We start from the raw sequence: 20142 nt of genomic DNA on the forward strand, positions 1-20142 counted from the left end.
ACATCTGGGCATTGAATGCCCAGAATTGCATGCAAAGGTGTTTTACATGCCTAATTGGTGCAGGGATGCAAATCCTTGACACCTCAGGATCTGTGGACCCCACAGGATTCCCACCTACCTCACCCTCTCTCTCTCCATTCACAGTCATCCCTTCTATTTTCTATTCACCACTCACATCCATACACCCCACCTACCTTCCAAATCCAAAATCTATTTCCCACCCAATCCTACCCATATAGCCGAATACACACATCCCTCTATCTCCTCTATATCTTCTTCTTCTTCTTCTTCTATTCTTTCTTCTTTTGCTCGAGGGCGAGCAACATTCTAAGTTTGGTGTGGTAAAAGCATAGCTTTTTTTGTTTTTCCATAACCATTGATGGCACCTAAGGCCATAAAAACCTCTAGAAAGAGGAAAGGGAAGACAAAAACTTCCACCTCCGAGTTATAGGAGATGGAGAGATTCATCTCAAGGATCTATAGCTCAGTGGTAGAACATTTGACTGCAAATCAAGAGATCCCTGAGATACCTTAGGGGATACATTTTCCTCCACACAATTATTGGGAGCAACTAAGGATGGAGCACCAAGAGCACTCCATCATCCTCCATGAAATTAAAGAAGATCAAAAAGCAATGAGGGAGGAGCAACAAAGACAAGGAAGAGACATAGAAGAGCTCAAGGACATCATTGGTTCCTCAAGAAGAAAACGCCACCATCACTAAGGTAGACTCATTCCTTGTTCTTAAATTTTCTGTTTTTCATCTTTTATGTTAAATGTTTTTTATATTTGTGTCTTTATTTCATGATCATTAGTGTCTAAGTGTCTATGCCTTAAAGTAGTGAATATGAATCCATCACCTCTCTTAAATGAAAAATGTTTTAAAAACAAAAGAACAAGAAGTACATGGTTTTGAATTCATCCTTGAAACTAGTTTAATTATTTTGATGTGGTGACAATACTTTTTGTTTTTTGAATGAATGCTTGAACAGTGCATATGTCTTTTGAAGTTGTTGTTTAACAATGTTAAATATGTTGGCTCTTGAAAGAATGATGAACAGGAGAAATGTTATTTGATAATCTGAAAAATCATAAAAATGATTCTTGAAGCAAGAAAAAGCAGTGAATACAGAAAGCTTGCGAAAAAAATGGCGAAAAAAATGATAGAAAAAAAAAGAAAAAAAAGCAAGCAGAAAAAGCCAAAAGCTCTTAAAACCAAGAGGCAAGAGCAAAAAGCCAGTAACCCTTAAAACCAAAAGGCAAGGGTAATAAAAAGGATCCAAGGCTTTGAGCATCAGTGGATAGGAGGGCCTAAAGGAATAAAATCCTGGCCTAAGCGGCTAAACTAAGCTGTCCCTAACCATGTACTTGTGGCGTGAAAGTGTCAAGTGAAAACTTGAGACTGAGCGGTTAAAGTCAAGGTCCAAAGCAAAAGCAGAGTGTGCTTAAGAACCATGGACACCTCTAATTGGGGACTTTAGCAAAGCTGAGTCACAATCTGAAAAGGTTCACCCAGTTATGTGTCTGTGGCATTTATGTATCCGGTGGTAATATTGGAAAACAAAGTGCTTAGGGCCACGGCCAAGACTCATAAAGTAGCTGTGTTCAAAAATCAACATACTGAACTAGGAGAATCAATAACACTATCTGAACTCTGAGTTCCTATAGATGCCAATCATTCTGAACTTCAATGGATAAAGTGAGATGCTAAAACTATTCAAGAGGCAAAAAGCTACAAGTCCCGCTCATCTGATTGGAGCTATGTTTCATTGATAGTTTGGAATTTATAGTATATTCTCTTCTTTTTATCCTATTTGATTTTCAGTTGCTTGGGGACAAGCAACAATTTAAGTTTGGTGTTGTGATGAGCGGATAATTTATACGCTTTTTGGCATTGTTTTTACATAGTTTTCAGTATGATTTAGTTAGTTTTTAGTATATTTTTATTAGGTTTTAATTAAAAATCACATTTCTGGACTTTACTATGAGTTTGCGTGTTTTTCTGTGATTTCAGGTATTTTCTGGCTGAAATTGAGGGACCTGAGCAAAAATCAGATTCAGAGGTTGAAGAAGAACTGCGGATGCTGTTGGATTCTGACCTCCCTGCACTCAAAGTAGATTTTCTGGAGCTACAAAAATTCAAATGGCGCGCTTCCAATTGCGTTGGAAAGTAGACATCCAGGGCTTTCTAGAAATATATAATAGTTCATACTTTGCCCGAGTTTAGACGACGCAAACTGGCGTTGAACGCCAGTTCCATGTTGCAGTCTGGCGTTCAGCGCCAGAAACAAGTTGCAAAGTGGAGTTCAACGCCAGAAACACGTTACAAACTGGTGTTCAACTCCAAAATTGACCTCTCCATGTGAAATATTCATGCTCAGCCCAAGCACATACCAAGTGGGCTCCGGAAGTGGATTTCTGCATCAAATACTTACTTCTGTAAATCCTAATAGCTAGTCTAGTATAAATAGGACTTTTTACTATTGTATTTACATATTTAGTTTCATCTTTAGATCACGTTTGGGGGGCTGGTCTCTCGGCCATGCCTGAACCTTTATCACTTATGTAATTTCAACGGTAGAGTTTCTACACACCATATATTAAGGTGTGGAGCTCTGCTGTTCCTCAAAGATTAATGCAAAGTACTACTGTTTTTTTATTCAATTCAACTTATTCCGCTTCTAAGATATTCATTCGCACTTCAAAATGATGGATGTGATGATCGTGACAGTCATCATCATTCTCAACTTATGAATGCGTTCCTGACAACCACTTCCGTTCTACCTTAGATTGAATGGATATCTCTTGGATATCTAATACAGGGGACCGAGTCCGAGATATTAGAGTCTTCGTGGTATAAGTTAGAACCCATGGATGGCCATTCCTGAGATCCGGAAAGTCTAAACCTTGTCTGTGGTATTTCGAGTAGCATCTGGGAAGGGATGGCTGTGACGAGCTTAAAACTCGCGAGTGCTGGGCGTAGTGACAGACGCAAAAGGATCAATGGATCCTATTCCAGTATGATCGAGAACCGACAGATGAATAGCCGTACCGTGACAGAGCATCTTGGACCATTTTCACTGAGAGGACGGGAAGTAGCCATTGACAACGGTGATGCCCAACATACAGCTTGCCATGGAAAGGAGTAGGAATGATTGGATGAAGACAGCAGGAAAGCAGAGATCGGAGGAACGAAAGCATCTCTATACACTTATCTGAAATTATCACCAATGAATTACATAAGTACCACTATCTTATCTTATATTTTATTTATTTTCATCCACTATAATTTCTTAATACAATTGAATCTGCCTGACTGAGATCTACAAGGTGACCATAGCTTGCTTCATACCGACAATCTCCGTGGGATCGACCCTTACTCACGTAAGGTTTATTACTTGGACGACCCAGTGCACTTGCTGGTTAGTTATACGAAGTTGTGAAACAGATATAAGATTATGAACGTGCGTATTAAGTTTTTAGCGCCGTTACCAAGGAATGGAATGATCACGATTTCGCACACCATCCACCAACACACAGCTTGCCATAGAAGGAACCTTGCGTGCGTGAAGAAGAAGGCAAGAAGAAAGCAGAGATTCAGAAGACAAAGCATCTCCAAAACTCCAACATATTCTCCATTACTGCAGAACAAGTATTTAATTAGTGCTCTTTTATTTTTCGCAAGTCAAACTGATAATTATAATTGACCTCCTGACTAAGATTTACAAGATAACCATAGATTGATTCAAACCAACAATCTCCGTGGGATTCGACCCTTACTCACGTATGGTATTACTTGGACGACCCAGTGCACTTGCTGGTTAGTGGTACGAGTTGTGAAAAGTGTGATTCACAATTCGTGCACCAATCCCACTAAGAATCTGGATAAGGCTGCCAATCTCCCGTTGAGTTGTTGTATCTCTCTAACACAAGTTGGGCTCTTCATGTTGAGTATGGCCTGGTATTTGTCTGGATTCGCTTCAATTTCTCTTTGTGTGCGCATGAAACCTAAGAATTTGCCCGCTTCTTCTGCAAAGGTGCATTTTGTGGGATTGAGTCGCATGTCGTGCTTCCTTATAGTGTCGAACACTTAAGCCAGGTCGGACAATAATGTCTCTTCACTTTGTGTCTTTATCAACATGTCGTCCACATAGACTTCTATGATTTTTTTGATGTGATCTGAGAAGACTTTATTCATTAGCCTTTGATAAGTAGCTCCCGCATTCTTGAGACCGAAAGGCATCACAATGTAGCAGTAATTCTCTTTTGGCATAAAAAATGAGGTCTTTTCTTGATCTGGTGGATACATGGAGATTTGGTTGTATCCGGAATATGCATCCATAAACGAGAGGTATCTATATCCGGAGGAAGCATCTACCAGAGCGTCGATACTTGGGAGTGGGTAAAGATCTTTTGGGCAGGCTTTGTTAAGGTCGGTGTAGTCGGTGCACATTCGCCACTTCCCATTTGATTTTTTCACCAAGACGACGTTAGCTAGCCATAGTGGGTACTTGACTTCTCTTATGAATCCTGCCTCCAGTAGTGCTTGTACCTGTTCTTCCACAACTTGGGATCGCTCTGGCCCAAGTTTTCTTCGTCTCTGCTGTACCGGTCGAGATCCTTGATAGACCGCCAACTTGTGACACATTAGCTTGGGATCTATGCCTGGCATGTCTGCAGCTTTCCATGCAAAGAGATCGACATTATCTCGCAAGAACTGTACTAGTAATTCCTTTGCATCTCCTTTCAGGATCGTGCCAATATTAGTCATTTTGTCCGAGGTATCTCCGATCTGAACTTTCTCTATTTCACCTTCGGGCAGTGGACGGAGTTCTTCTCGTCTCTGAACTCCACCAAGCTCAATTGTATGGAACTCTTCTCCTCTGCCTCTGAGGTTTAGACTTTCGTTATAACAGCGGCGTGCCATCTTTTGATTTGCTTTTATTGTGGCTATCCCCTCTGTAGTTGGGAATTTCATGCATAGATGTAGAGTCGAGACTATTGCGCTGAGTTGATTTAGTGTTGTCCGACCTATTAGGACATTGTAGGCTGAACTCACGTCGACCACAATGTAGTCTATCTTGAGTGTTCTGGATTGGATCCCTTTTTCGAAGGTTGTATGTAGTGACACGTATTCCAGTGGTTGTACTGGGGTATCTCTCAGTCCGAACAGGCTGTTCGGGTATGCTCTAAGCTCCTTTTCTTCTAAGCCGAGTTTGTCGAAGGCTATTTTGAATAAGATGTCGGCAAAACTCCCTTGGTCTATTAATGTGCGGTGGAGATTAGCGTTTGCTAGTATGATGGTGATGACCATGGGATCGTCGTGTCCTGAGATGATACCGGATGCGTCTTTTTTGGTGAACGTGATCGCAGGGATGTCGGGTGCTTCCTCCTTTCTTTCGACATGATATACTTCTTTGAGGTATCTTTTGCGGGATGATTTGGAGATTTCGCCTCCTGGGAATCCTTCATGTATCATATGGACATGTCTTTCTGGCGTACGAGGTGATCGCTGATGAGTATTTTGGTGAAAAATAAATTTCTCCCAAAACACACAAATCTAACCGGCAAGTGCACCGGGTCGCATCAAGTAATAAAACTCACGGGAGTGAGGTCGATCCCACAGGGATTGATGGATCAAGCAACTTTAGTGGGTGATTAGTTTAGTCAAGCTAACATTGATGTGAATTGTGTGAAATTGTAACCAACAGGAAGTAAAGGACAATGAATTTAAAGTTGCAGAAAGTAAATTGCATTGAAACTTAAATTGCAAGAAAAGTAAATTGGCAAAATCTTAAATGACAAGAAAAGTAAATTGCATCAAATGTAAAGGGAATTGGGTGCAGAGAAATTAAAGAAAGCAAACAAGGAAGTGTAAATAGCAATCAAACAGAGAAGTAAAAGATGTAGCAGGTTCAACAGATTTGGAAAATCACTTGAAAAATCAAAACAGAAAGCAACTTGGCTCAATTGCAAAATCTGAACGAGAGGTTGAAGATCTCAGGGGTTGGATGAGACTAGAGACCAAGTCTAGATCTCAATTCCTTCCTTGATCCAACAGAGAATAATTGCAGAAGAAAATAGAGAGGAAAGCAGTAAAGAGAGTTTTGATTCAAATCACAATTCCTTCAAATTATGCAGCAAGTAAACAGAGAGAAATCTCAGAGGGAGAATGAAACAGAACACCTTCAATTCTCCACCCAAGACTCAAAAACAAAGAAAAGAAAATTAAAGAGAGAGTTCTCGAATCCTAGTGCTCCCTAGTGGAGCCAGCCTCCTCACAAATATGAAACAGATGCCTATTTATAGGCATTTTTACAAAATGAAAATGAAATTCAAAACAAATTATAATTAAAATGAAATTTCTATTCTAACTATCTCTTGTGCCTCTGAGTGGTGTCAATTGGGCCTTTGCTCTTGATGGAATTGGGTTGAAAGAGGCCTTGGTTGATTGCTCTTGAAGTTTGAAGAAGAACCAAAGTGAACCAATTGAACCGGGTTTGAGGTTAGCCAAAGTTGGACCTAAAGTTTGAGCCAAAGTTAGGGGTCTAACTTTGGCTCCAACTTTTCACATCAGCAAACACAATCTGCTGGTATGGACGTTGGTGCCAACGTTAGGGGTCTAACTTTGACCCTAACGTTGGCCTCCCTTATGCACATTTATGGCGCCAACTTTGTCCTCTTGTCATGTTGCCAATTTTATGCCCAATATAGACTATCATATATGGTTGGAAAGCTTTGAATGTCAGCTTTCTAACCCACTTGGAATCACTTCAATTGGACATCTACAACTCAAGTTATGATCATTTGAAGAGGGCATGGTCGCTGGCTTTGGTGTTGATGCCAAGGCATCTTAGGCTAGTTTCACTAGCATTTTTCTGTTAGTTTTAGATGTTTTATGCATTTTCTTGAGCTTAAAGTAACCAAGAATGGTTAAAAGAAGAACAAAGCAATGAACCATCCAAACAGTATGATTTTGATGCAAATTCCATGAGTTTTTAGTTATATTACTTGAATGCTATGAATGGAAGATTTCTCATGAAATTTTGCAAGACTTTGATGCAATTGTTTGGATGATTTCAGGGAAGAAGAGGCTAGGCAAGGAAGCAACAAAGTCAATAAAGGAAGCTTGAATATCACATGTGGAGTTTAAGTTCCAGTTTAAGCCTAAACTGGAGCTTAAACGCCAAAATCATGAAGGCTAAGAAATGCTGAAACTGAAGTTTAACCTCCAGTTTAACCTTAAACTGGAGGTTAAACGCCAGAATGAGAGTCTCACCAAAGAAGCATTTCCACGTTTAACCTCCAGTTTAACCTTAAACTGGAGGTTAAACGCCAGAAGTGAGAAGGGCACCAAGGGGGGCAGTTCCACGTTTAACCTCCAGTTTAACCTTAAACTGGAGGTTAAACGCCAGAAAGGGGAAAAGCACCAGGGAGCCATTTCCACGTTTAAGCTCCAGTTTAACCTTAAACTGGAGCTTAAACGTGTTCGACCTCCAGGATGCCTTCTTCCATTTCCACGTTTAAGCTCCAGTTTAACCTTAAACTGGAGCTTAAACGTGTTCGACCTCCAGGGCTGCCCTTTCTATCTCCACGTTTAAGCTTCAGTTTAACCTTAAACTGAAGCTTAAACGTGTTCGACTAAGTTACCCTCCAGGGCTGCCTTCTTCCATTTCCACGTTTAAGCTTCAGTTTAACCTTAAATTGAAGCTTAAACGTGCTTCCACAAAAGGCATCACTGGAAGTGTCTGGCGTTTAAGCTACAGTTTAAGCTTAAACTGCAACTTAAACGCCACTCTTGGAAAAGGTTTCTGGGCCAACAATATTGCGGTTTAAGTTAGTATTTGAGCACAAACATTAACTTAAACTTACTCTGGTATGAAACCCAATTGAATATCATGGTTTATGGGATTGGGCCTGAAGGATTGATGAGTCTGAAATTTCAATTTATTGAGTCATGTGTCATTATTTGATTATCACTAAGTTGGCTCAATGAATGTTACAGAATTTGGATCAACAGCCTCATCAAGATTATGGATCATAAACCCAAGGCAAAAGGAAAGCAGGGAGAGGCCTCAAAGCCCAAGAAACACAACAGAAGCTCAATATAGAAAGTGTATAAATAGGATAGAATTTAAGTTAGGAGGGACTTTTACCTTTTCATTTTAGCTAGTTTTCATTTCTTTGTAATTGAATTCAGAGCTATGACTCACTAAACCCCCTTTCATTGGGTTAGGGAGCTCTATTGTAATTCAATGAATCAATAATAGTTTATCTTCTTCTTCAATCTTTTCTCTTGAATTTTGTTAGAAAGCTTCTCGATCTAATTCCATTGGGTAGTTGTCTTGGGAAAGAAACTACCCATAATTGGAATCCTTCGGAACCTTGGGAAAGGAATGGAGGATTCATGCTAGAGAAGCTTTCTCACAGTGAATTGGATTGGGGTTTGGATGGATATTGTGACATGTAATCCTACCAAATTGTGGTTCATGAAACTGTGTGGTATAATCAGTGATCGAGCATCATCTCTTCTTATGAACATTTAAACCAAGGGATTGGGAATTTGTTTGTTTTTAGAGAGAATTGGTGAGCCAAGGGATTGGGATCCAATCATATAAGATTGCCAAGCAAAATTTAATGAACGCATTGGTTGAGGAAGAGATAAACATGTTTTGATTCGGAGATCTCAATATCTCCTATAACCCAATGAATTCCCCATTTCTGATTTCCACTTTCTCTTTACATTCTGCAACTCAATTCATGCAATCACCCCCATTCCCTTTTAATTTTAGCAATTTAGCTTCTGCTCTTTAATTCATGCAATTTAAGATTCCGCCATTTAAATTTCTTGTCATTTACGTTTCCCGCCAATTTTACATTCCGCAATTCTCATCTAAATCTTGATTCCGCTCAACTAGAACACACTTCTAATCCGAATTGCTCACTCAACCAATCCTTGTGGGATTCGACCTCACTCTATTGTGAGTTTTTACTTGACGATAACCGGTGCACTTGCCGGAAGGAATTTTGCCGATCGTGCAATTTCCTAAATCGTAGCATAACAAGTTTATGCGCATCAAGTTTATGGCGCCGTTGCCGGGGATTGGTTTTCGATTGACAATTCTCAAATTGGAAGTTAACTAGATTGAGCATTTTTTTTGTTTTGATTAATTCAGTACAATTTACTTGTTGAATTTTAATTTCTGCACTCTGTTACATGCTTTCTTTCTTTATGCCTTTAAATTCAAGCAACTAACTCACTGACTCACTAACTGTTTGAATTAATTCCTCAACTGCTCTAACCATACTCTTCCATTAACCAAGAGTATTTCACTTGTTTGTTGCCTGTGCTGTGTTCTTGTATGACAAGTAGGAGAGGAGAGACATCAACTCCTCCATATACCGAACCAGAGAGGACCCTTCATAGACTGAGAAGGGAAGCAAGAGGGAAGAGAGTACTGGGAGAAGAGGAATCTGAAGGAGAATCTGAGGACAATTTTGAGGAAGCTTTAGATCTCAACATGGATAGAGAAGTTCACAACCATGAGAGAGCTGATGGAAACAATGCCATTCCTGAGAGGAGGGTTCTTAGTTCATACATAAACCCAACCTCTGGGAATTGTGGTAGCAGCATCCAAAAACCACCCATTCAGGCCAACAATTTTGAGCTCAAACCACAGCTAATATCACTTGTGGAGAATCATTGTTCATTTGGTGGGAGTGCTAATGAAGATCCCAACCAACATCTCACAAAATTCCTGAGAATTTGTGACACTGTGAAGTCCAATGGAGTCCAGGAAGATGCCTATAAACTGCTTTTGTTCCCATTTTCACTTAGGGACAAAGCAGCTAAGTGGCTGGAATCATTCCCAAGGGGGAGTCTAACAACATGGGATGAGGTGGAAAGCAAGTTTCTGGCACGTTTCTACCCCCCACAAAAGGTCAATAGGCTTCGATCTGAGGTTCAAACTTTTAGACAACAAGATGGTGAAACTCTCTACGAGGCATGGGAGAGATTCAAGGATTTGACAAGGAAATGCCCACCAGACATGTTCCATGATTGGGTGCAATTGCATATTTTCTATGATGGACTCTCTTATGAATCAAGGAAGGCTGTAGACCATTCATCAGGAGGTTCATTGAACAGGAAAAAGACTGTGGAAGAAGCCATTGAAGTGATTGAGACAGTGGCTGAGAATGAGTACTACTATGCATCAGAGAGGCACAACACTAAGGGAGTCATGGAGCTGAACCATGTTGATACAATTCTAGCCCAAAACAAGGTGTTTGCCAAGCAACTAGCAAAGCTTACCAGGCAATTAGAAACAAAGCAAGTGGCTGCGATACACACACAAGATCAAGAGGAAGTAAGCATTGAAGGAGGTGATTGGGAAGAGGCCAACTATGTGGGAAACCAACAAAGGCAATCATATGATCCACATTCCAACACTTACAACCCAGGATGGAAAAATCACCCAAACTTTGGGTGGGGGAACCAACAAACCCAACCACAAAACCACAAACCTTACAACCACAACCAACATAACAATTCCACATACCAAAACTCCAACCAAAGATCATACCAAGCCACACAAAACACTTACTCCCAACCATCATATCATGGCCAAAATAATCAACCTACCCAACCTAATCCGAACCAACAATTTCAAGATCAATTAAACCGGATAGAAGGAATGCTTGCAACCATGAGTCAAGACATAACCGAATTGAAAGCTTTTAAGGAAGAAGTAAATTCTAACCTGCAAAACCAAGGAGCTGCCATCCAGAAGCTAGAAAATCAAATTTTGTATTTGTCTAAGCAAACCCCTGGGACAAGCGTTTCTCATGCTGCCAAGGCTATTGCAAGGGAAGAATGTAAGGCCATAACCCTCAGAAGTGGAAAGAATCTAAAGGAGATCTCAAAGGAAACCACAGAGGATGAAGCAAGGGAACATGTGAGAGACAAGGAACAAGGACAATCTTTTACACCGTCCGCAACAAAAGAAAAAGAAAAAGAGGTCCTGAAGCCTTATACACCTAAAGCACCATATCCTCAACGTTTGATGAAAAGTGAAAAGGATGGTCAATTCTCCAGGTTCTTGGAGATTTTCAAGAAGCTCCAAATCAACATTCCATTTGCTGAGGCAATAGAGCAAATGCCACTCTATGCAAAATTCTTAAAAGAATTAATGACCAAGAAGAGAAGCTGGAGAAATGAGGAAACTGTGTTGTTAACTGAAGAATGCAGTGCCATCATTCAGCACAAATTGCCTCAGAAATTGAAGGACCCAGGCAGTTTCCAAATCCCCTGCATCATAGGAGAAGTCATGGTGGAGAAGGCCTTGTGTGACTTGGGGGCTAGCATCAATTTGATGTCTCTAACAATGATGAGAAGAATGAAGATTGAGGAAGCCAAACCAACAAGAATGGCCCTCCAATTGGCAGATCGAACTTTTAAATTCCCTCATGGGATAGTTGAGGATTTGTTGGTGAAAGTGGGAGATTTTATATTTCCTGCTGATTTTGTGGTGTTAGATATGGAGGAAGAAGCCAAAGCTTCAATAATTCTGGGAAGACCCTTCCTAGCTACTGCTGGAGCCATCATAGATGTACAAAAGGGTGAACTCACTCTTAGACTACATGATGAGAAATTGGTGTTTAACGTATTCAAGGCAATGAGCTATCCATCAGAATCACTAAGGGAATGCATGAGGGTTGATGTAGTGGACATTGCAGTACAAGAAACTTTTGAGGAAACAATAAAGGAAGTGGCAGAGGAGGAGTTCACCAAGGATATTGAAGTTAGTGACATCAAGGCTGCTGAAACAACCATGCCAAGCATGCCAGAGAGAGTGAAAGAAGAGAAGGAAGCACCAAAACCTGAGCTCAAAGCATTGCCCCCTAATCTCAAGTATGCATACTTGGGTAGTGATGAGAGTCACCCTGTTATCATTAGCTCTGCCCTGAGCCAAGAACAGGAAGAAGAATTGATCAAGGTGCTACAAACTCATCAAGATGCCATTGGATGGACCCTAGCCGATTTGAAGGGGATAAGTTCATCCATATGCATGCATAAAATCTTGTTAGAAGAGGATGCTAGACCCTCCATTCAAGCTCAGAGAAGATTGAATCCCGTCATGAAAGAAGTGGTACAAAAGGAAGTCATGAAGTTATGGCAGGCAGGGGTAATCTACCCCATTTCTGATAGCCCATGGGTTAGTCCCATCCATGTAGTTCCCAAGAAAGGTGGCATAACTGTGGTGCCAAATGAGAAGAACGAACTCATACCCACAAGAACCGTCACTGGGTGGAGGATGTGCATAGACTACAGGAAGCTCAATGAAGCCACCAGAAAGGATCATTTCCCACTCCCATTCATGGATCAGATGCTTGAAAGGCTTGCCGGACATGCTTACTATTGCTTTTTGGATGGATATTCAGGCTACAACCAAATAGTAGTTGATCCTAGAGATCAAGAGAAACATCATTTGTTTGTCCATATGGAGTTTTTGCTTATAGACGCATGCCCTTTGGATTGTGCAATGCACCTGCCACTTTCCAAAGATGCATGCTGTCCATCTTTTCGGACATGATTGAAAAATTTATTGAGGTCTTCATGGACGATTTTTCTGTGTTTGGAGATTCTTTTCCTAGCTGCCTACACCACCTTGCCTTGGTGCTTAAGAGGTGCCAAGAGACTAACCTAGTATTAAACTGGGAAAAGTGTCATTTCATGGTCACAGAAGGAATAGTCCTTGGCCACAAAATCTCTAATAGAGGCATTGAGGTGGACAGAGCTAAGGTGGAACTCATTGAAAAATTACCTCCACCAAGTAATGTCAAGGCAGTTAGGAGTTTTTTGGGACACGCTGGTTTTTACAGAAGGTTTATTAGAGACTTTTCTAAAATAGCCAAACCCTTGAGTAACTTGCTTGTCTCTGATACACCCTTTGTATTTGATAAAAATTGCATGCTAGCCTATGAACTTTTGAAGCAAAAACTTTCCTCTGCACCTATCATTGCCCCACCTGATTGGAACTTACCTTTTGAACTGATGTGTGATGCATCAGACCTTGCTATTGGGGCAGTGTTAGGACAAAGGAAAGACAATTTGGTACATGTGATTTATTATGCCAGTAAAGTCTTGAATGATAACCAAAGGAATTACACAACCACTGAAAAAGAACTCTTGGCAATAGTCTTTGCATTTGACAAATTTAGATCCTATCTCATTGGATCTAAAGTCATTGTCTTCACTGATCATTCAGCTTTAAAATACTTACTTGCTAAACAAGAATCCAAACCAAGACTTATTAGATGGGTTCTTTTGTTGCAGGAATTTGACATTGAAATCAAAGACAAGAAGGGTGTAGAGAACAAGGTGGCAGACCATTTATCAAGAATACCATGTGAAGAAGGAAGCGCACAAAGCACACATATAAATGAGTGCTTTCCTGATGAACAACTCATGGTAATTCACAAAGCACCCTGGTTTGCAGACATAGCAAACTTCAAGGCCACTGGGAGTTTACCGTTGGAATTCAACAAACATCAAAGGAAGAAATTGGTAAATGATGCCAAATACTTCATCTGGGACGAACCATACTTGTTCAAAAAATGTTCCGATGGCATACTCAGAAGATGCATATCCGAGGAAGAAGGAAGGGAAGTCTTATGGGACTGCCATGGCTCCACTTATGGAGGACATTTTGCAGGAGAAAGAACAGCAGCTAAGGTGTTGCAGTGTGGTTTTTATTGGCCCACTATCTTCAAAGATGCAAAAGAATTAGTAAAGCACTGCCATGAATGCCAGAAAGCGGGGAACCTGCCAAGAAGAAATGAAATGCCACAACAATTCATTCTGGAACTTGAATTGTTTGATGTATGGGGGATAGATTTCATGGGACCCTTTCCCTCCTCATACTCAAATAATTACATTCTTGTGGCAGTAGACTATGTCTCCAAATGGGTTGAAGCAATAGCAACTCCAACCAATGATAATAAGGTAGTCATGAACTTCCTCAGAAAACACATTTTTTGCCGTTTTGGGGTTCCAAGAGCAATCATCAGTGATAGAGGAAGCCACTTCTGCAACAAACCATTAGAGGCATTGCTTCTAAAATATGGAGTCAAGCACAAGGTAGCCACACCATACCATCCACAGACAAGTGGGCAAGCCGAAATATCTAACAGAGAACTCAAAAGGATCCTGGAAAAGACTGTGGGAACTTCAAGGAAGGACTGGTCGATTAAGCTAGATGATGCTCTTTGGGCATATAGGACAGCTTTCAAAACACCAATTGGAATGTCTCCTTACCAACTAGTATATGGAAAAGCTTGCCATTTGCCACTGGAGTTGGAGCACAAGGCATACTGGGCCTTGAAACTTTTGAACTTGGACAACAAAGCTGCTGGAGAAAGAAGGATGTTGCAAATTCAAGAGTTGGAAGAATTCAGAGCGGAAGCTTATGAGAATTCCAAAATTTACAAAGAAAGAGCAAAGAAGAAGCATGACAGCAACATAGCCCCAAGGAAATTTGAAGAAGGACAAAAAGTATTGCTCTACAATTCTAGGCTGAAGCTATTTCCAGGGAAGCTAAAATCAAGGTGGTCTGGACCATTCCTTGTCACCAAGGTCTCCAAATATGGACAAGTAGAAATCATGGAAGAAAAGTCACAACGAACCTTCATTGTGAACGGTCAAAGACTCAAACATTACTTGGGAGATGTGGAGGAGAAGGACAAAGTTAAATATCACCTCAACTGAGGAAGCTGACCGTCAAGCTAATGATGTTAAAGAAGCGCTTGTTGGGAGGCAACCCAACCTGAGGTAATACCCTTTTTGCTGTTCTTTTATTTGTTTCAATAAAAAGGGTGAAGTAGTCTCTGTGCATTGCAAAGAATTAAGTTTGGTGTTTCACACCAAACAATGAATTCGAGGATCAATAATTCAAAAGGGAATGTGTGACTCTAAGTTTGGTGTTCCACCATAAAGATCAACTGAACACAACAACCTTTGAATTATATGAAAGGAACAACCATTCTAAGCAGTCACAGAATGCTTAAAACCCTTAGCAGCAACTTCATTCCAAAGAGAACTCAAGGATTCAAAGCACAGAGAAGTAAGTGGGAGACTAAGTTTGGTGTTCACACACTAACTTAAGACTCAGATACTTACCCACAAATAGTTGAGCTAACCACTCAAGTGCTTGAGAAGCAAGCAACTTCATCACTCTTTGCAGGAAAGGAAACAAGGATCTTAAAGCAAGAAGCAACATTTAGGAGAAGAAGGAGAAATCAAATTGTTTCCTGGCAACAAAGAGAAAACAAGGAATTTCACAAGGTGGTATTGTTCCTTGATAATTCTTTAAAAAGGGCAAACAAAAGCATGCTTGTTCTGGTTTAAACTGTAAATGTTGAATCTTTCTGGAATGTGAAGTTTTTAGTATATTTGTCTGTTTATTGCTTTGAATAAAGTGAATGCCTAGATGTTTGGATATAACTCCACCTTCTTAAACAAATGCTTGCCATGCTTGTTCTGTTTCCAAAAAAATAAAAGAAAAGTTTGAACAAAAGTAACTTGGCTCAATTAGTGACAAATCAAGTAGAATTAAGTGGTGGTATGCATGCTTGATTGTTTAGTCAGATCACTGGAATTAGAGTGTAGAATTATCATTTTTTGTGTAGAAATTAAAAACTGTCTATGGATCTTGATGAATAAATGTCTTTGGCCATGAAAAAGAAAGAAAAAGAAGAAGAAAAAGCCACTGAAAAAGGGTAACCAAAAAGCAAGAAAATTGAGAAAATAAGCTAGGCACCAATGGTTTGAACTTCTGAGACAAATGCCTGTGGTGTTTATGTATTAAGGATATGCTTGGATGAATAGGTTCTGAGGAGTGTTTCAACACTTGGTAACTTGGGTTAACTAACCCGGGATTATCAACCAAAAGTCCATTATCAAGAGCAACCTAAATACAAAACATTTAGTCACACAAAGAGGTACTGGGCACCAATGTCTCAAGAAGAAATGTGAACTAAAATGCCTGAAGTGGATATGTGTAGTGCACTGATAAGAAAAAGAAAATGCCAAAGGCTTGTGCAACACATGACACCAAGCAAGCAAGGAGCAAAGGAGCTCTAAGAAAAAGAAAAGAAAAACAAAGAAGAGAAAAGTGCCAAGGACATAAGAATAACAAGAGGCCATAGCAGTGTTTGATGAATGCGATGAAAAAGTGATAATCTTACCTAATAAGAATGAAAAAGTGATGCTGCAACTTTCTGCATAAAACCCTTCTGATGAACTTCAAATGCTTGCTAATATAGCCAATGTAATTGCTTTCTGTTTCATACTTTCTTCTCAAATAACTCAGGACTTGCTTAGGGACAAGCAAGTATTAAGTTTGGTGTTGTGATGCCAAGGCATCTTAGGCTAGTTTCACTAGCATTTTTCTGTTAGTTTTAGATGTTTTATGAATTTTCTTGAGCTTAAAGTAACCAAGAATGGTTAAAAGAAGAACAAAGCAATGAACCATCCAAACAGTATGATTTTGATGCAAATTCCATGAGTTTTTAGTTATATTACTTGAATGCTATGAATGGAAGATTTCTCATGAAATTTTGCAAGACTTTGATGCAATTGTTTGGATGATTTCAGGGAAGAAGAGGCTAGGCAAGGAAGCAACAAAGTCAATAAAGGAAGCTTGAATATCACATGTGGAGTTTAAGTTCCAGTTTAAGCCTAAACTGGAGCCTAAACGCCAAAATCATGAAGGCTAAGAAATGCTGAAACTGAAGTTTAACCTCCAGTTTAACCTTAAACTGGAGGTTAAACGCCAGAATGAGAGTCTCACCAAAGAAGCATTTCCACGTTTAACCTCCAGTTTAACCTTAAACTGGAGGTTAAACGCCAGAAGTGAGAAGGGCACCAAGGGGGGCAGTTCCACGTTTAACCTCCAGTTTAACCTTAAACTGGAGGTTAAACGCCAGAAAGGGGAAAAGCACCAGGGAGCCATTTCCACGTTTAAGCTCCAGTTTGACCTTAAACTGGAGCTTAAACGTGTTCGACCAAGTTTCTCCTCTAGGGTTGCTTTCTCCATTTCCACGTTTAAGCTCCAGTTTAACCTTAAACTGGAGCTTAAACGTGTTCGACACCTCCAGGGCTACCTTTCTCAGCTTCCACATTTAAGCTCCAGTTTAACCTTAAACTGGAGCTTAAACGTGTTCGACCTCCAGGATGCCTTCTTCCATTTCCACGTTTAAGCTCCAGTTTAACCTTAAACTGGAGCTTAAACGTGTTCGACCTCCAGGGCTGCCCTTTCTATCTCCACGTTTAAGCTTCAGTTTAACCTTAAACTGAAGCTTAAATGTGTTCGACTAAGTTACCCTCCAGGGCTGCCTTCTTCCATTTCCACGTTTAAGCTTCAGTTTAACCTTAAATTGAAGCTTAAACGTGCTTCCACAAAAGGCATCACTGGAAGTGTCTGGCGTTTAAGCTACAGTTTAAGCTTAAACTGCAACTTAAACGCCACTCTTGGAAAAGGTTTCTGGGCCAACAATATTGCGGTTTAAGTTAGTATTTGAGCACAAACATTAACTTAAACTTACTCTGGTATGAAACCCAATTGAATATCATGGTTTATGGGATTGGGCCTGAAGGATTGATGAGTCTGAAATTTCAATTTATTGAGTCATGTGTCATTATTTGATTATCACTAAGTTAGCTCAATGAATGTTACAGAATTTGGATCAACAGCCTCATCAAGATTATGGATCATAAACCCAAGGCAAAAGGAAAGCAGGGAGAGGCCTCAAAGCCCAAGAAACACAACAGAAGCTCAATATAGAAAGTGTATAAATAGGATAGAATTTAAGTTAGGAGGGACTTTTACCTTTTCATTTTAGCTAGTTTTCATTTCTTTGTAATTGAATTCAGAGCTATGACTCACTAAACCCCCTTTCATTGGGTTAGGGAGCTCTATTGTAATTCAATGAATCAATAATAGTTTATCTTCTTCTTCAATCTTTTCTCTTGAATTTTGTTAGAAAGCTTCTCGATCTAATTCCATTGGGTAGTTGTCTTGGGAAAGAAACTACCCATAATTGGAATCCTTCGGAACCTTGGGAAAGGAATGGAGGATTCATGCTAGAGAAGCTTTCTCACAGTGAATTGGATTGGGGTTTGGATGGATATTGTGACATGTAATCCTACCAAATTGTGGTTCATGAAACTGTGTGGTATAATCAGTGATCGAGCATCATCTCTTCTTATGAACATTTAAACCAAGGGATTGGGAATTTGTTTGTTTTTAGAGAGAATTGGTGAGCCAAGGGATTGGGATCCAATCATATAAGATTGCCAAGCAAAATTTAATGAACGCATTGGTTGAGGAAGAGATAAACATGTTTTGATTCGGAGATCTCAATATCTCCTATAACCCAATGAATTCCCCATTTCTGATTTCCACTTTCTCTTTACATTCTGCAACTCAATTCATGCAATCACCCCCATTCCCTTTTAATTTCAGCAATTTAGCTTCTGCTCTTTAATTCATGCAATTTAAGATTCCGCCATTTAAATTTCTTGTCATTTACGTTTCCCGCCAATTTTACATTCCGCAATTCTCATCTAAATCTTGATTCCGCTCAACTAGAACACACTTCTAATCCGAATTGCTCACTCAACCAATCCTTGTGGGATTCGACCTCACTCTATTGTGAGTTTTTACTTGACGATAACCGGTGCACTTGCCGGAAGGAATTTTGCCGATCGTGCAATTTCCTAAATCGTAGCATAACAAGTTTATGCGCATCAAGTGTGCAGCGTTTGAGGTAACGTTAGCCCTCAAACGTTGGCGAAAACGCCAGTTCTGGAGGCTCAAATGTATTGTCCACCCCATACTATTATACATTGTTGGAAAGCCCTGGATGTCTACTTTCCAATGCCGTTGGGAGCATATTATTTGGAGCTCTACAGCTCGAGTTATACTCCTTTGAAGGTGCAGAGGTCAGTTGGCCTCACTGCAGGTTGCCACCATGTTCGTTTATGCACATTGCGGGGCAGTTTTCTCCCTCAATTTTAGTGTCCACCATGCAGTGCCATATATTCTTGGAAAGCTCTTGATTCCTACTTTCCAATGCTTCTTGAATCACCTCATTTGGAGCTCTGTAGCTCAAGTTATTCTTGTTGGAAGTATACCCCTTGTATGCCTTGTGGTGTGTGGCGCCAACGTTAGCCTCCAAGTTAGGGGGCTAACGTTGGCGCAAACGTTGGCCCCTCTCCCTTATGTCTTCATGTGCCAACGTTAGATGGCCAGGGAGGAATTCATGTGCCAACGTTAGCCTCCAAGTTAGGGGGCTAACGTTGGCTCAAACGTGGGGAGCCCAGGGAGCAATCTTCATGCCCAACGTTAGCCTCCAAGTTAGGGGGCTAACGTTGGGGCTAACTTCATGCCTCCAGGTTCAATTTCACTTATTCCATTCTTCACTTCTAGCCATTCCTCTTTGCTTCAACCTTTCTCCAAGCTTTCTTCACCTATCATTAATCAACCAAACACATCAAAGCTATGCTTAAAATCATGAGATATTCATTCTTTCATAATATGTGACAATTTTAGCATAAAACCTCATGAAATAGCATGAATTCATACATGGTTGGTTCAATCAAGGGAAACATGAAAATCTACTCAATTAGCTTGCTTGTAGCTCAAGAAAGTGCATAATTCTAATGAAAACTAAAGAAAAAGACTAGCTAAAATAGGCTAGGATGACTTGTCATCAATCGCTCAGCTCGTCCGACATCTTCATCTTTTCGTCTTTTTCTTTGCTCATCATCTCGGGTGGCCAGATACCGATTTAGTTTTCCTTCTCTTACTAATTTTTCTATGATGTTTTTTAAGTCGAAGCATTCGTTGGTGGAATGCCCTCGGACCCGATGATATTCACAGTATTCGTTCCGATTTCCTCCTCCTCTTTTGCCTTTAAGTGGTTGAGCTGGGGGTATCTTTTCTGTGTTACAGACTTCTTTGTAAATATCCACAAGGGACACCCGAAGAGGGGTGTAATTATGATACTTTTTTATTTTTTTGCCCGTTCGATCTTCCTTCTTCTTGGATTCTTTATCTCGGTAGGTGAAACCGGATTTTG

At 40.2% G+C, this 20142-nt stretch overlaps 1 non-coding gene across 1 annotated transcript; it reads right to left on the reverse strand.

Moving 5' to 3' along the window:
• Nucleotides 1-9947: 9947 nt before the first annotated feature.
• On the reverse strand, nt 9948-10051 carry LOC148545974 (small nucleolar RNA R71). Its single transcript, XR_015900322.1, has one exon. It is a non-coding gene; the product is annotated as a small nucleolar RNA R71 (small nucleolar RNA).
• Nucleotides 10052-20142: the final 10091 nt, after the last annotated feature.

Source organism: Arachis ipaensis, chromosome B9, assembly GCF_059453495.1.
Source record: "Arachis ipaensis isolate K30076 ecotype BB chromosome B9, ASM5945349v1, whole genome shotgun sequence".
Lineage (NCBI taxonomy): Eukaryota > Viridiplantae > Streptophyta > Magnoliopsida > Fabales > Fabaceae > Arachis > Arachis ipaensis.